The sequence below is a fragment of the Oryctolagus cuniculus genome, chromosome 7 (genome assembly GCF_051225735.1).
Source record: "Oryctolagus cuniculus isolate XC-2025 breed Fujian yellow rabbit chromosome 7, ASM5122573v1, whole genome shotgun sequence".
Taxonomy (NCBI): Eukaryota; Metazoa; Chordata; class Mammalia; order Lagomorpha; family Leporidae; genus Oryctolagus; species Oryctolagus cuniculus.
Genome location: NC_142873.1, coordinates 50,965,447 through 50,976,154, shown reverse-complemented (window position 1 = coordinate 50,976,154; position 10,708 = coordinate 50,965,447). Strand labels below are relative to the sequence as shown.

General features: G+C 42.1%; 1 long non-coding RNA gene across 1 annotated transcript; it reads right to left on the bottom strand.

The window, feature by feature from the left end:
* Positions 1–1,551: 1,551 nt before the first annotated feature.
* On the bottom strand, positions 1,552–9,970 carry LOC149125558 (uncharacterized). Its single transcript, XR_016210703.1, has 2 exons — positions 5,879–9,970; positions 1,552–5,533 (listed from the first exon to the last, which is right to left on the bottom strand). It is a non-coding gene; the product is annotated as an uncharacterized LOC149125558 (long non-coding RNA).
* Between the last annotated feature and the right edge of the window lie 738 nt (positions 9,971–10,708).

Sequence of the window (10,708 nt, the reverse complement as noted above, 5' to 3'; positions counted from 1 at the left end):
CTAGAGGAGGAAAAAGGAGCATTCCAGGCAGAATTCAGTGGCTTACACAAAGGCCTGAGTAAAGAGAATGAGGCATATTTTGGGATGTAACATTTTGGTTCAGTTTAACTCATAAGGATAATCAGGCAACTGAGGAGAGGTGAGGAAGGAGAACCAGACTAGTACACTATCATAAAGGGTTTCAGTACCATGCTAAGGAGTTTGTTTAATTGCTATAGCACAGGATGGCATCAGATTTATAGCTTCAACTGATTTTGGCTATAGTATATAAGATACGTTAGAAAGCGATAATCTTGGAAGTAGGGAGATGAAACTCAGCAGCCATCAAAGGCAGAATAGAACAAATTTCAACTCATGTTTAAGAGAGGAGTGATCAGAGGTACCAGATAATACCTGTTGCATACAACATAACTCCTTTCTTTTTGGGGAGCTTACTTAGTTCTCTGATACAGCAAACTTTTTGACATAAGTACTGTTGACACTGTTTCATGGGTAAAGAAGCTTTACAAAGGATAGCACTCTGAGGCACAGAAGAGTAAAGTAATTTGCTCAGTCAGAAAGCTAGAAAGTTGATGGAGCTAAGATTTGGTCTCAGACCATTTGGCTCCACAAAACTGCTTTTCATCACTGACTATACCACCAAGAAGTCAAAGTAAGTACCAAAAAAGCATTTTGAATTTAGCAGCCAGGAACTTAATCAGACCAGCAGAAATAATTCCAGAGAGCTGAGGACAGAAGCCAGATTTCAGTGGGTTGAGGAGGATGTGAACCAGGAAGTGAAGATGGAGAACAACTCACACAAGTCACCTTTCTGCTTATTGTGACACTGCTAAACTTCATGGCTTGTTACAATTAAGACATCTCACAGATATAAAAATGAAAAATATTCAGCATATTGTACACACATCTGGCTTTTTAAATGCAGTGGTTTTTAAGCTTTTTTGTTTTTTGAGAAACCTTTGAAAATCTGTTGAAAACTGTATGCCTTTACCCCAGAAAAATGTTCATCTGTGTGTGCATACCACGTATCACATACTGTTTCAGGGTATTCAAGAATCACAGTCTGTTGATGGCCTACTAGTTGATGAGCCCTCAGTTAACCCCAGATGTATAGCATGTGGAACTTAAAGGTAGGTACCCAGAAGCCTTGGAAACTGTCCAGCTGTGGTGAATTGGACGAATTCTACAGTTTGAACTAACTTTGTGGTTGAGATATGTTCTTGAAAAATTGTGTGTACAAAAATAACTCAAGTACATTTTCTTATAGTGCATTCAGGGTCCTGGTTCTACAGAAAGAAAAAAATTGTGGTCCCAGTTCCTCAAAAATCATATTTTAAGGAACTTGAACTTTGTATTTTCTATTTATTTATATTTATCAATAAGAAATCTTCTTACAAAAGTAAGTTAGGAAAGAAAGTGGGTAATCATTTTTGTACACAAGGGATTTAATGAAGCATATATAATTAAATTTCTACTTTATTAGGAGTTGTCACAGCTTGAACGCTGGTAGCTGTGCAGTTAAGATTTTGGTTAGTGTATTTAGCAGAACTGGCTGAGTCTGGTTTAGTGGTTTTATTCCAGGCAGCACAGTGAAAAGACAAATAGCAGTGGGTATAGAGATGTTACCACTTCTATAATTGTGGATTAACCGGTTGGACCAAATAGTTTGTATTGTAAAGGACCCCAAAGAAAAGTTTGCAGCATGTATGACATAGTTTGACATAGAAAGAACAAATAGGATCTCATACCCTACTCTAATTCATTACTCTGTGGCAGATTTGACCCAACAATATCTTAAGGAATTTAGTCACTCAGTTCTACAAACTAATAAAGTTTACTGCAAGTGCTGTAATCATGGTTTTTTTAATTAGGAGATAATTGAAATTTTTGTTTCCATATAGTAGTCTTGACTGGACTTTTTTTTTCACTCACAACTTTAATTTACTGAGCACCAAATAATAGGAATTTATTATTACAGTCCTTCCTTATAACTTTTCTGTGCTTGCCAAAGGTCACTTAGCAGATTTGCTCTAGTGATCATAAAGTTGCCCTTTCCCACCCTTGCTTTGAAATACATCTCTGTTATTTTATTTGTCCCTTTTTTGTTTGATCTCAATGTTAATTCAGCCATTTTCACACCTGAATCACTAGCAAAGTAGTGTTTTTAGAAGAAATCACCCCAATTTTTATGTCCTTTTGCCATGCTCTTTACTCCCCTCATTTTTATCACTTTGTTTTTCTTTTCAATTTCTCTAGTTGCTATTTTTTATGTAATGCTGCAGATTTGCTTCTATAAGTGAGCTTCAAAATCAGTTGACTCCCATATTTACTGTTTCTTTTTAAGCCTTTATCTTACCTTTGATTTTTATAATATACTATATTCTTTCATTTTATTCAGCATATAATCAACAAAGGTATGTTTTTGCTCCGAGGAATCCATTCCTAAAAAAATTCACAGTTTTGCAAGAATTCTTCAAGAAATAAAGTCCTCTGATTTGTCTTCTGTATTTAAAACTTCAACTATTAACTGAGTTACTGATGATTTCCATATACACCTGTTTGTTTTTTTTTTTTTTTTTTTTTGACAGGCAGAGTTAGAGACAGAAAGGTCTTCCTTTTCCATTGGTTCACCCCCCAAATGGCCGCAATGGTGGCCGGCACGCTGTGGCTGGCGCGCTGCGCCAATCCAAAGCCAGAAGCCAGGTGCTTCCTCCTGGTCTCCCATGTGGGTGCAGGGCCCAAGGACCTGGGCCATCCTCCACTGCCTTCCTGGACCACAGCAGAGAGCTGGACTGGAAAAAGGAGCAACCGGGACAGAATCCGGCACCCCCACCGGGACTAGAACCCGGGGTGCCGGTGCCGCAGGCGGGGGATTAGCCTAGTGAGCCACGGTGCTGGCCCATATACACCTGTTTTCAAATTTGAATTTAAGAGTCCAGTTTTTTCCTGCTTATGGGATATCTGGTTTATTTTTAAAGTTACTTTTATTTATTTGAAAAGTAGACAGACAAGCAGAAATCTTCCATGTATTGATTCATTCCCAAAATGTCCACAACAAGCAAGGCTAGGTGAAGCTGAAGCCAGGAAACTGGAATTCAGTCAGTGTGTCCCTTGTGGGTGGTGGAGACCCAGCTACCCAAGGCGTCACCTGCTTCATGAGCCGCCAGCTGGAAGGTGGAGCAGTGCCATGACTCAGATCCAGGCACTCTGAAATGGGATGTGGGCATCTCAAGCAGCTGCTTAAATACTCTGCCAGATGCTTGCTCTGGACATCTGTTTTCAATATCCTGTAAATACTTCACTGCAAAATGGTACCCCATTCTTTTGTTCTCAACCTAACTTGTGCTTCACACTGTATTTCTAAATTTTGGGCATCACTGCCACCCCTTTACCTGAACTGCAAATCATGAATTACATTTGGCTCTTTTGTTTTCTTCCAGCTCTAACTCAACTGTTAACTGAAACTTGATTGTCATAGCCTGCAAAATATTTCTCATCCATCACTTTATTTCCTTGAGTTCAAGCACTCATTAAGTTTAACACAGCTTCCTTACTGCTTTCTTTATAAATGTCCCTCTTTGTTCCCAGGATAAGTAATATCAGACATTTAAGGTAACCATACAACAATTCTCATGGAATAAATGATAACATACTTAATGGTCACCATTCACAGTCAGGCCTCATTGTACTATTCTAGACTCATCTGCCATTCCCTACCACATGGATTTGTTTTAGCCACAGTAGATAGTCTAGGTGTCCTTAATCAGTAAAGCATGTTACATGGTGCTTTGGCTCATTTTGTGCCTTCTCTCCAGAATATGTTTTGGTTTACCTTATCCCCAGCTCTCCCCTCTGAACCTGCTAGCATTCTGTTCATCTCTCAAAGACCCAACTCAAGTGACTCCCTAAGCCTTTCTCATGTTTTTACACCCTTCCAACTGACCTGGGATAACTTACATTTTCATCATCTCACAGCCACTTGTTGATATTTCCAGCATAGAACCTACCAATTTAAAATAGCTGTCAGTACATACTTGTTTGTCTTCCTGGCTATATGCTGTTTGAGGTCCCTGAGGGTAGAGGCTAATTGTTAGTTGTTTGTCTTTGAATCCTTGGCACTCAGAACAGTGTCTGACACTTTGGAAATACTCAGCAAATATTTGCAGGATATGTGCATTGGAGTTCAAAAATGTGTACATAAGTTTTTTTTTGAACTGAGGTCTCTAAGTCATGGATGTAGTACACAGAATGAAATGAGAAAACGAAAGGGTAAAATTGTGTCAAATAAATAGGAAAAGAAAGAGGCACATTCAAAAGAAGGCAGAGCAAGGTGAGTATTTGGTGCACCAGTTAATATGCTGTTTGAAATGCCTGTGTCCCATAGCAGAGCACCTGGGTTCGAGTCTGGCTTCCTGCTAATACACCCCGTGGGAGACAGCAGATGATGGCTGCAGTACATGGGTCCGTGCCAGCCACCTGGGAGGCCCAGATTGAGTTCCCAGCTTCTGACCTGGTCCTGGCCCAGGCTTGTTTGTTGCAGGCACTTAGGAAGTGAACCAGTAGATTGGAGATGTCTCTGTCTTGCCTCCTTTAAATTAAATAAAAACAACAACAACAAAAAAAAAATAACACGAGAGGAACAATAAGATCGTATCTGTATTCGTGAGGGTACCTCAGAAAGTTCATAGGACAGTAGAATTAAAAGCATGAGTTTATTTTGGTGCAAAGATTTTTTTTTCAATAATACATGGGAAATTATATGGAAAGCAAACCCTCAGACTTTGTTTCATGAAAAGAAATTCATACTTTTAATTCCATTTTTCCGTGAACTTTCTGCCGTCCCCTCAGCACATGAGAAAAGGGGAAGAAAATATAGCAAGTGAAATTGATTCTTTGGGGCAGACACAATCGCAAAGGAGCAAAGGAAATTATTGCAGGGAGACAAATTGGTCTTCGGAAGAAAGCACAAAAAAACCAATAGATCTCGGTCTGGGAATGTGTCTGGTTAATCCTCATGGCTATGGTTTTTATGTTGGGTAGATTATATTTAATGAGTGTTTCATAGCAGTTAACTACTTACTGAGTTTTCATCTGAAAATGTACTTCTAATGCTAAGTACTTTCATCAATAGGCCATGTAAGGGAAGAAATACTGTCCCATTCTAGAGTTAAGAAACTGGTTTCCGGCTTACATTCAGGCAGTTTGTTACCTGTTAAACTACAATTAATGTCTTCAGAGTTGAGTAGGTGTAGGCAGTGAGGTTTGTTGTGCTAGACATGCAGGGATAGGCAGTAGGAGCAAGAAAGAAGACTTCAGATTCTGTTTGCCTAACTTGTGTTTAGCTGTTTGCGCTAATACAAGAGTGTTTATTTGCATACTTAGAATGAAAGTACTTGAACTTTCAAATTGCTTTTTCTTGACTTCTTTTTTGTCTTTGCTTTTTTTTTTCATCCTAAACTCACTTTTCCCCAGTAGCAGAGCTAGTCTTTAATATTACAAAACTGCTTGCTAAAGAGCCCTTTAAAAAGGAAACCTAAGCCGGCGCCGTGGCTCAATAGGCTAATCCTCCACCTTGCGGCGCCGGCACACCGGGTTCTAGTCCCGGTTGGGGCGCCGGATTCTGTCCCGGTTGCCCCTCTTCCAGGCCAGCTCTCTGCTATGGCCAGGGAGTGCAGTGGAGGATGGCCCAGGTGCTTGGGCCCTGCACCCCATGGGAGACCAGGAAAAGCACCTGGCTCCTGGCTCCTGCCAGGATCAGCGCGGTGCGCCGGCTGCAGCGGCGGCCATTGGAGGGTGAACCAGCGGCAAAGGAAGACCTTTCTCTCTCTGTCTCTCTCTCTCACTGTCCACTCTGCCTGTCAAAAAAAAAAAAGGAAACCTAGATACTGAAGGACTTCCAAGCAAAAGTTCTGAGAAATTCGGCCAAAGCCTATCCATTTGCTTATGGGATTTTTTTTATAAATATATTTAACTTGAGGAGCCGTCATTGTGATGTCGTGAGTAAATCCACCTCCTTGCAGTGCTGGCATCCCATATGGGCACTGGTTTGTATCCCAGCTTCACTTCTGATCCAGCACCCTGCTAATGCACCTGGGAAAGCAGTGGAAGGTGGCCCAAACGCTTGCCCTGTGACCCATATGAGAGACGTGGATGAAACTCCTGGCTCCTGGAGCAAGCCAGCAGGTGGAAGATCTCTATTATTTCTCTCTCTCTCTCTCTAATTCTTTCAAGTAAATATTTTGAGCACTCTAGGATAAAATGGACATTGCTAAAGAGAAAGACATTTTTATAAAACTGTGACAAAGCACTGAACTGTGGTTCATGTGTCATTACTTTCAGGCCCAGCCTGCCATGTAAGCAGTAGTACTTTAAGTTATTTAGGTACCATGTGCCTCAGTTTTCCCATGTGAGAAATGGGAATGATAACCACTCTGCCTGCTTCCAGTGGACTATTTGAGGATGAAAGGAGATTAAAATGGAACAGCAGTTGTGAGATTTTATCAATTTTGAAATGACCTATAAATATATCCTGCTGTATCACTATTACTAATATAACTGTTGAAGAAAAACATATCTGACTAAGGCAGTCTGCCTGTTCCTCTGGAAAGCAGCACCAGGCTTGACAATTATTTAACTTTTTGGTGGGGCCATATGCCCAGGGTTGGTTATGCTAAAGGATTAGAGATCTTGGAGCAGAGTGGGTTTCTTAGGCTATAACTTAATGTCTCCAGAAGAGGGCAGCAAAACTCCAATCTAGAGGCTCTGCCACTTCCTCAAAGTATCTGGTGCAGGTCAACGTAAAGAAAATAACCTTTTCAAAATGATGACAAAGCTAATCTTATTATAATAAATACCACAACAAAGATTCACTGATTTCAAATATTTTGTCTTTTTCATGTCTTCTGAAGAAAATGACTTTTTTTAAATAAAGATTTATTTATTTATTTGAAAGAGTTAGAGAGAGGAGAGGCAGAGAGAGAGAGAGGTCTTCCATCCGATGGTTCACTCCCCAATTGGCTGCAATGGCCAGAGCTGCACCAATCGGGAGCCAGGAGCCAGGAGCTTCTTCCGGGTCTCCCAGGTGGGTACAGGGGCCCAAGGACTTGAGCCATCTTGCACTGCTTTCCCAGGCCATAGCAGAGAGCTGGATCGGAAGTGGAGCAGCCGGGATGCAAACCAGAGCCCATATGGGATGCCAGCACTTCAGGCCGTTAACCTGCCACGTCACAGCGCCGGACCCCAAAATGACTTTCTTTAATCTCACTTTAATGGTTTGATCTATATAGCCAGAAACTTCTGCCCACGTTTTTCCATTTAACTCCAGATCTCACTTAGCACCAACTTTGAAATAATTTTTTTTGGTAAGAGGAGAGTAAGGTGTTCAGCCCTGATTCTTCCAATGTAAGATGCCCAGCAGAATCCAAAGACTGATTGCCAGCAGTGTGTAAGTACATCTGTCCCAGTGTCTGTATGACTCAAAGAAGAAATTATCTATATCTGGTCTTTCTCATTCAAATTTATTTTAAAATACCCTTGTGCTTTTCTACCTTTAAGTAGAGAATCATCTTGTAATAACATGATCAGATAGCGCTTAAGATAATCTTCCTGGCATAGTAAATGCCATCACAGACTTATTTTCATTTGATCCTCACTCTTACCCTGGGAGGTTGGTAGGCACCACTCCCGTTGGATAAACTTTCTCAGCTGCAGTCAGTCAACTGTTCTGCACTTGAAGAGAAAAGTGCAGGGGGTCGCTGGGCCTGTCAAGAGGGCACCAGGGGCTGGGTGATTTCTCCTTCCTCATAAGTGCTGTAAGAGCTGATTCTGAATCATGCGTTTTCTGCCTGCCTTATTCCAGCCAGATCTGGGACAGGAAGGCTTTCAATTACAGTTTTTCAGTCCCTTCCACTTTTGCCAGTTCATTTCTAGCTTTGCTTTTGAAAAAAAAAAAAAAATGTTCCCCACTCCACCCACCCTACCACCCCCAAGTCAGAGTTCTCTTTCCATTCCAACTAAGCCTCTTCCTGTTCTTCAGAATTGCACCATATTCTTGGCGTAATATAGACTAACACCCCCACGTTGGCACCAGGGAGCCTATGGGCCTTCTCTATGGGTTGAAAGTTCTTGTCTGGTGAGCACAGCATAAGTCACACACTTCCTGACTTTTAGCCCTGCCCGACTGAATTTGCCTCTGGGAAAAATATACATATTCAGATTTCTGTTTATTTATAAATCCCCTTCACTCCAGGCCTGCCCTGGAGTGAGCAAGATTAACCAAGTAGGGGCAGTGTGGACGACCATTTAGGGCAGAGGGACTTGTGTACACCTTTAAATGAGGAGCAGTCCACCCTTGCTGTTTCTAATTCTTTACTTCTCATTTTTCAGCCCAGTCTGATCTAGCACTGACTCCCATTGTACTGGAAGGGGCTTTCACTAAGGCCACTAATGCTGTCCCTGCCCCCTGTATTACCAAACTCAGTGAATACGTCAGTCTTTATCTTACTAGACATCTGAACAGCATCCGATGCTACTGACCACATCCTCCTTGATAGGCTCACTGGCTTCCTCTAGTTTCCATGTACCATTATTTCTTCCTTGCATTCGTCAAGGATCTTAGTAGCTGTTGCAAGCCTGTCTTTCTCTATTAGCTCTGAAAATGTTTGTGTACTATCCACCCAGTTGCTCCAGCCAAAAACCTGGGATTCAGTTTTTATTTTTTTGCTCTCCACATTCATTCAATAGCCAATAATCTCTTTTTTAAATATTTGTGTATTTATTTGGAAGAGTTACAGAAAGGGAGAAACAGAGAGCTTTCATCCATTAGTTCATTCCCCAGATGGCCGCAATGACCAGGGCTGAACCAGGCTGAAGCCAGGAGCTTCATCCAGGTTTTCCATGTGAGTGCAGGGGCCCAATGACTTGAGCCATCTTCCACTGCTTTGCAAGGTGCATTAGCAGGGAGCCAGATCAGAAGTGGAGCAGCCAGGACTTAAATCAGCACCAATATGGGATGCTGGCATCACAGGCAGCAGCTTTACCTACTGCATCACAATGCTGGCCCCTCAATAACCAATAATGTGTCCACTTCTTGCCGTCCCCACTCTCACAACCTGGCCCAAGTGATTACCATGATTTTTGCACATTCTTTTGCTGGTTTCCTGCTTCCAGTTTTTCTCCCTGTGGATCATTTTCTACCAACCACCAGAAGGTTCATTGTATAAGTTCACCTTGTCTGTTTAAACTTTAGTGGCCTCCCATTATCCTTGAGATAGAGTCTACAGTTCTTAACGTGGCTCGCAGCCCCCCCCCCCCCCCCCACCCCGGGTCAGCAGGCTGCCCTCAGTCTGAACTCCACTCCCACTGGACTTCCAGGGTTTCAACTCTGCTTCCTCTTGCTTCTGGGCCTTCACAAATGCTGGTTGCCTGGAACCAGTGACTCCGAGGCCTCAAACATCTAGCCCGAGTCTACCTGCAAATTGTCATTTAGCTTGCATCAGAACTGAACTTGATATTTAATGCTTAATTCTTGAAACCAGAATTTACATGTTCTCATCCTATATATTTCTCACTTATTTGAAAAATACATCCAAGGTCATGCTCTAATGAAAATGTATCTGAACTAATTAACTTGGGGTTGACTTACCATAGTTGAATATAAATTGGAACATACTTTTTAAATTGTACTGGAATGTTTTCTTGATTGTTATTCATCATGACATTCTATCTTTGGAATTTTTCTCCATTTCCAGCTGGCTTCTCCCACTCACTCTCCTTTCTTACCTCTCAACTTTTACCCTCTGGTTGCCCTACACTTGCCCCCCAGATGGATTCAGTTTGCACGCCGTGGTAGCTGCAGTGAGGCTGCGGTTAAATAGAACTGCTCAGACTGCAACAGGAAAGCCTTGAATCGAAAGCAAAGGGGGAGGAAGCACAAACCAATACCCACCACAAAGCTGCTGAGTGCCCAGCATGACCCAAGCCGCACCCTCTGATGGGGAGTCTTGTGGAAGAGCAAGAAGCCACAGAGTTTAATAAATCATCCACACAGCCTAATCCTCCACTTCCCCTGATCCAGCCTTCCTGGGTCACTACAAGTATCACCAGGTAGCAGGCTAAGAAGCTGGATGATAACCATAGAGATACCAGAAACAGGCTGGGGGGAGGTCCCTGAAGTGGATAGCTGTGGACAAACTCCCGACATAGTCCGGCTGAGTGATCGAGAAGGTCTTGGGTAGGGCAGTGTGAGCTGCTCTCTGCCTGGAGGAATTCCCAGATAAAGGCTGCTGTGTGCCCTAAAATACCTTTTGCTACCCACCTGCAAGGCTGCCTCTAGTAGTTGCCAAAACCTACATTTTTTAACTGAAGATAAACCTTCTTTGAGATAGTCAAGAAAGCTTTAAGATAAAAATGACTATTTTCAGGTTTTTCCTGAGTTCAGTGGAGGAAAGAGAATGGAAATGGAAGCATCAAAGACATAATTTTGTTTCGTGATTTTGCCCGTGGCATTCCCCCTTTATATTTGTTCCCTTTGCTATTAGAGGAGATACTAACTCCTTAGCAGCCTCAACTATAGGGAAGTGGGTGAAACATGGGACAATGTAGAATAGCTCAGTCTGGATTTTAAACACTGGTTAAGGTTGGAAACTCCTCTCTATAAATTCACCTCCTGGCTTCACTAGCTCAGAATCTGGGGAGGTGAGAGCAGGGT